Source organism: Malaclemys terrapin, chromosome 7 (genome assembly GCF_027887155.1).
Source record: "Malaclemys terrapin pileata isolate rMalTer1 chromosome 7, rMalTer1.hap1, whole genome shotgun sequence".
In the NCBI taxonomy this organism is placed as follows: Eukaryota; Metazoa; Chordata; order Testudines; family Emydidae; genus Malaclemys; species Malaclemys terrapin.
In genome coordinates, this window is record NC_071511.1 from 20,549,359 (window position 1) to 20,556,603 (window position 7,245).

Sequence of the window (7,245 nt, forward strand, 5' to 3'; positions counted from 1 at the left end):
ATGGGACTACCCTGTTCTTGGTCTTCCTCTTGCTTCTAATGTCTTTGTAAAATGTTTTCTAGTTACCCTTTATGTCCTTAGCTTGTTTAATCTTGTTTTGTGTCTTGCCCTTTCTAATTTTGTCCCTAGATGCTAGTGTTATTTTTTTTTATATTCATTATTCTAATTTGACCTAGTTTCCATTTTTTGAGTTTCAAGTAATTGAAGATCTCGTGGTTAAACTAGGGTGGTCTCTTAACGCACTTCCGATCTTTCCTACGCATTAGGGTAGTTTGGTTTTGTCCCCTTAATAATGTCTCTTTAAAAAAACTGCCAACTCTCCTGAAGTTTTTTTTTCCTCTTCGACTTTCTTCCCAGGGGATCTTACCTACCAGTTCTGAGTTTGCTAAAGGCTGCCTTCTTGAAGTCTATTGTCTTTAATCTGTTGTTTTCCCTCCTACCATTCCTTAGAATCCTGAACTCATCATTTCATGATCATTTTTACTCAAGCTGCCTTCCACATTCAAATTCTCAACCAGTTCCTCGCTATTTGTCAGAATCCAATCTAGACCAGCCTCCTCCAGCTGCTTTCTCAACCTTCTGCATTAAAACGTGGTTTCACCCACCTCTCCATGTTCTGGACTTATCTGGGGGCTTTTGTCACCTGCCCCATTAGGGTTGCCAGGTGTTCTATTTTTGACCAGAAAGTCTGGTCAAAAAGGGGACCTGGCAGTGTCCGGTCAAATGTACTGACTGAACACCAAAAGTCCAGTTACCGCAGGCAGGGGAGGGAGGCGCTAGGTCATCAACCAGCCCCTGCTCAGTAGCCCTTCTTCTTGGAACAGCAAAATGGGGAAGGGACGGGGGCAGAGAGGCTCACCAATTAATATGTGCCTGGTTTTGAACAGTAGAAAGTAAGCAACTGCAATGCATGGTTATTTTTACTAGTGGACTTTTAAAAGCTCAGGCTACTATTAACATGTTAATAGTATCAGTAAAAGGCTGCAGTCGGCTTTGTACCCGCCGCCACCAGAAGCACAAGGGTTTGTTTGGAGTACTCCATGCATTCAGCCAACGGTTCAAGCCAGAGCAATTTTTTTCATACATTTTGATCTACTAGAGGAGCCTGTGTAGCGCATTAAAATGCTTGGAATGTTGCTTTATTTCCTGTCATTTGCTGATTTAATTGAAATAATTAATAATGGGCCTTTTGTCCTATTTGTTGGGGTGAGTGCAGTGTTGTTGCTTTAAAAAAACACTTTTGCAATTCAAAGAAATTAGACTTTGGAGTTGGCAGTTTTCCACCACTGGTGTCAAGGGGTAATGTCTGATAGAGGCTTCCTAATAGTGAACTGTCAGCTTCTCCTTTCTGTTATTAACTTTATTTTCTGCTAGTATTGTTGGCCTTTATTTTTCTTTCTCGCTCTCTTTCTCCTGGCTCGAATTCCCTATCCTTTGCATAAACCGCACTCAGATGCCGAACATAAAGAGACCAAAGGAAGAGGCAGTCTCTAAAACAAGAGTAAATGCAAAATAAAAGAAAAGCGTGTTACAGATTAGCGTTGATATATCAGTGAGCAGACAGCTCATGAAGGCTTTGTGGCAGCCAACACAAAAAGCATCGGAAGATTTGTAGTGATTGCTTATTGACGATTAGCTCGGATCCCATAGCAGTGATGTGAAAGGGAAAGTGGGAGTAGGATTTGCTGTACCAAATCAGATTGTTGGTCCAGCAGATTTGGTGTCCTATCTCTGGAAGTTACAAAAACCCGATACTTTGTAGGAAGTTGGAAAAAAACAACAACACCCCACTCATAATACACTTACCCACTTGTTTACTAGTGCATGTGGAAGGGGGAACAAGAACAAACATCCAAGTGATCAGTTTACATCCTGAAGCATCTCCATGACCTTATTATTGTAGCTGGCATGGCTACAAAAGTTAATAGGCATTGTATCTCCTCAGTTAAAAATGGAAAAGTCCTTAATGCCTATGCTCTTTACTCTCTTTTTAAAAAGTTATTACAAATGCATTAAGTAGATATGAGTTTGAGCCACAAAGCACAGACCCAGATCTGAGCTTCCCTGAAATGTTCAGAGACTGTGTTGAGACGCTTTTTTTTATAGATGCTGAAGCTGTTTGTATTATAATGCACCACATTGTTCCTGTAATTTAAATTCAGTTAACGAAGGACTTGTACAACTGTAACACATGGAACTACTTTAGTTAAAGGTGTATATATTGTACAACTGTACTGTACTTAAGGGAGTATATATTATATAGTACTATTGGAACCACTTCTGTTGGTGATAGAGAGATAAGCTTTCAAGCCACACAGAGCTCGAAAACTTGTGTCTCTGACCAACAGAAGTTGGTCCAATAAAAGATATTACGTCACGGCCACTGGTCTCTCTAATATCTTGGGACCAGCCCCGGCTACAACTACACTACATATAGTACTACTTTTAGATACATAGGCACAATTCCCATTGCAAAATTCTGCTTTGGTAAATCAGCTACCATTAGCTTTAATGGGAGTCACACCTGTCTAGGCAGAATTGATTTTATTGTAATAAATCCCCTGCAGTCTATGCCAGCAATGACTATTGCCCCACAGTTCAAAAGGTTGCCTCCTTATTAAAATATTATGTTAATGTCAATAAGACGTGGATTGACGCCTCAGTGGTGGTGTGTATTGTGTTAATCATCTGCACACAGAGTAGGGCCCACTGAGAATGGAGGTGTAAACATCTCAGTAGGAGGACCTGCAAGGATCCTATGAACTCATAACATGTCCCAAAGAGCTAGCACAAAATCAATGCCAAAGTCACAATGCCAAGTCTCTGTGATGCATTTATTTTTGTTTATTAAAAGCAAAAGTAATTATGAACCAAAAAAAGTAGTAGTTTTAAGTCTACATAAGTTTTGGGCAGATAGAGTCAAGGCTTCTCCACCCACCTTGAACTCATAGTTTGTTGTGCCTGATGTCTGGTGTGGGCAATAATGAGGCTCCAGGGAGTGATTTTGGAATGTAGTGATGAGTTTTAAGGTCCCAAACTTGCAAGCATTTATACATGTGTAATGTTATGCTCCTAAGTGCTACTCATATTAGTAAAGTTAAATACACATATAAGGTTTTGAAGGACCTGGGTTGAAATTCTGAATTAATATGCTGTTGATACAAGTCATCAGAATCTATTTTTGACACCTTCTTTTTTGTTTTTATTATACATACAAAATATACTTATATCTTCTATTTGTTACATATTAGTTTTTGATAGTGAGAATTAGCTTGCTAGGAAAATTATGTTTGGTACAATTTCCTTCTTAGCTAAATTCTTTCCTCTGTTTCTTCTACTCTGTGCAAGACTATTGAATCAAGAGTTTGATGTCTGGAATGTTTCAGGTTTATTAACTTCAACAGAACTAGTGTAATTGTGGCTTGAAAATCACATAGTTTAAAACATAAAAACCCAAACAAACCCAAAGTCAAGATCAATATACATTTCTATGAGTATTTTTAATCAAAGTTTTAAGTACAAAAAAGAAAATGTGCACAACACGTTACGAATAACACAATCATTTTTCCGGGTCCGAGGAACCCTGGAGAGAACAGCATGTGAACTATATAAATTCAAGGAAAGCTTACATCAAGCGGCACTGAAACAATCTGAGATACACAGATGGAGAACACCTTGCTCTGTATAGCAGTTACAAGAATGAGCCAGTCTTGCCAAAGCAATACAATATTGTACGTAGGTCTGTTTACCTTCCTTCTGCCTCCTTCCTCCTATCTGCTTGCTGTACCAGTGTGTAAGAGCAGAAGCATGATAATATGCAAGGTTGCTATGTTGTATTTAGAGTTCAGCACTCACAAAGAACTACCTAGTGAACTATTTTGATCCTTTTAAAGTTCCCTACAAAGACTAGGACAGAGGTGGCCACATTTTATTTGATACATGAGCTGCACAGTTCTCACAGATAGTTGCTCTGACTTGAAACTGTTCTAATGGTGCTGCTGCCTCCTCTCTACATACGCGGCTGCATTCAGCCATTGCCTGTTTGCTTCCTTACCCCAGTGTAACTCTTCCAGAGCTTTCCATACTTTGTTTGGGGGTAAACACTATTATTTCATCATTAGGCAGGGCCTGACAGCTGCCTGTGCTACTTCTTGGCATGTGATAACAGCCAGTGATAGGGCAATCTGTCAGCTATCATACGGGTTGCATTGTTCAAATGACCATTTTCAGTACTGATGCTGATGACCGGTCTGTGTTGCCTTCCTGCTTATTGCTTCCTGCTCCTTGTTTCTGTTTGTTTCCTGGTTCCCGCTCCCTGAATTCAGTGTTCCATTTCCTGTTCTATGTGTGGGAGTGTGCGCGCATGTGTGTATGTACACATAGCGTTGCGTGTGTGCAGTTACGCTGAGCCTGCTGCTACATACCTGCCATTTGGACTGTTGCTGACTTAACTGGTTTAGGGTTTGACCACCTACCTGTGTGTCTTGCTTTGATTTCCTGGTGTTTGGGGCTACTGTTTGGGGTGCATCAGAATGCAACACAGCTGCCTTGTCTTTGCTACTTTTTGGCAAAGCTGATGATAGGACAACCTGTCAACTACAGTATGGACTGGATTGTTCTTGTGAACATTTTCAGTACTGCCCTGGGCCCATGGTAGAAAGTACTGGAGAGCTGTATTCTCTCCAGTGAGAGGAGAGGGAGAGCAACCCCTGGACTAGGCCAACAGATTTCTTTTCCTATTTCAATAGGTGCATCCTCTTTGGCAGATCCTCTTGTTAGTTCTGTAGGGCCTTGTTTGTTCTGGTTACAGGAAATACATTGCAGTTATTTCTGAGAAGTATTGATAGTGTCATGCAGTCTCACAATAATCTTCTGAGCCATCACAGTATATGAAAAAGTTCCCCATACCCAAGATAACCATCCCTTTATACAGTCTTAATTCCATTGCAACTAGTGAACACTGTTCTCACTCAAATCTGTGGAGTTCATTTGTACTTTGGATGTTCAATTTCAGGCAGGCTACATGCTTTATAGCACTGCAGAGTGTGCTGGTACTATCGTTTGGCTAGACACTATAGTTCTGCATAATTCGCAGTTTTGTTCCCCATTCTTTGACTTTTTTAGGCTACTTAATCAGAGATCTCATGAGCAGCTGGTAGTAATAGCAACAAAAAGTCAACTTGCTCTTAGGCTGACCATATCTGTACTTTCAAACTGTAGGCTCACCTGTCTCTCACACTGGTGGGTATCTGCTTACCTTGAATGATTGCAAAGCGGAAGCCATCAGACATTAGTTAGCCTGACAGTCAAAATGCAATGTGTAGTATTTCTAAGTAATGGAGATTTTAGAATAGGAAGTAGACTCAGCTCTACAGCCACCATCCAATAGGATGAAAGGGAGGGAGGGGGAAAAAGAAACTAGTTGTGTTTTTTCACATTTGTCCTCACTTGTTCCCCACTCCTTACACATTATTGTATGTGAGCAGCTTCACTTTTGGAAACATTTGGCTACACAATGGAGAACGCACCTGAATGCAAAAAAAAATTGTTAGCCTGATTGTTTTTATTACAATGGATCCCAAGGGACGTGATAGAGATTATAGAAGAACCCTTGTTTCAAATCTCCCATCGAATATTGATAGCTAGAAACACTTGGGAATGACATTAATGAATATTTTTCATGATGAGACAGATCACTGGTTATAAGAAATGGCTGCAATAGATTCAGTAACATATTAGCTTGACCATTAGTGACATAAATGTGTTGGTCCCACTCTGGTTTCCAGTGGGCATTTGCATATACCACAAAGCCATCACAGTCTAGCTGAATATGCTCGGGAATCACCCAGTTGAAAGTTGGCATTAAGATGCATTGCAAAGCTGTATGTATAAGCTTGTGATGGAGTGTTTATTCCACACATCACCTGGGAGAGTTACGGTGGCTGGGAAGGGGCTAATTAACCTAGTAGACTGCACCTGGGAGAGAATTAGGCTAGCTAGGCAATTCCTAATAGAGGATGAATTTCAGCTGAGCAGGTGTATGCTGGTCTGATACAAAACCGGCAAGCTGAGAACAGAATGGGTTGTAGGAGGAGTAGTCTACAGTCACTCTCTGGGAGGAGGAAAGTGTGTTTGGATTATAGACTGGCAAGAAACTGAAAGGGGTGAAATAGCAGAGGGAGCTCTACTGATAACCGGGGGGGTAGAGCGAGGGAAGAAAAGTAGGAAGAAGAGCAGGGAAATAGCAATGAGGTCTGGGGTAAGTGGACCATAGTTGCTGAACAGAGACCCTGTGCTGGAATCTGGAGTAATGGGCAGGCCTGGGTCCCCTACCTGCTCACTGAGGAAAGTAGCATTGTCTTGAATTAAAGGATGGCTTGGGATGGCAACTGGACAGTTGATCTGGAGAGACTTTGGTATTCTGGAAGGGGAAACATATAGTGACCTGGGCCAAGTCATGCAGAGGGGATATGCTGAGTGCCAGAGAGTAGGAGGGGCCACGGTGAGAGCAAACAATGGGGCATGAGATGTGGATGGAGCTAATCACCTGAATGGCCTGGAGGAGGCACCCTAGCGGTGAGTGAACCCCATTACAAAGCTACACGTACAAGATTAGGCACATTGAAACTCTGTAAGCGTGGCATTTGTATCCCCTTGAAAGGGTAGCACAAAGCCCTCTGAGCTGGTGATTCCCCACTTCCTGCAGTAGTCCTGCACAGAGTGGGTAGGCAGGCTGAGTTGATGCTGCATGATGGGCTCCTACTGATGCCAAATAAACTGGCACAGAGGAGTGTATTGGTGGCAAATCAGAAGAAGGGCTTGACTGGACTATGTGGATTCAGCAGCCCTCACGCTGAAAAGAACAAAGGCACTGGTCACTATCCTAGCCCATAACCTGCAATGGTCACTGCAAGGGGTTCCTATCTCCATTTCCCACAAAAAGGGTGAGTTTCACCCCTGCAAAGTAAAACAGTTGGGGTGGGGTGGGGGGAAACCTTCTAGTCCTGTGATTTACACCCTGTGCAATGCCCTTTAGCTCAATGGTATAGCACTTGGGTAAATGAGACCAGAATATGACCCTCAGCAGATAAGATGCACACACAATGGTAAATATAAATGCATTTGTTATAAAGAGTGCCCTTAAACACATTCTTTCACCCCAGGCTTTACTTTATTGAAATTCTTCCTAACAGGCCCTTTGAGAATGGACTGTAAAGTCATCTAAACACATCCTTATTTTGAATG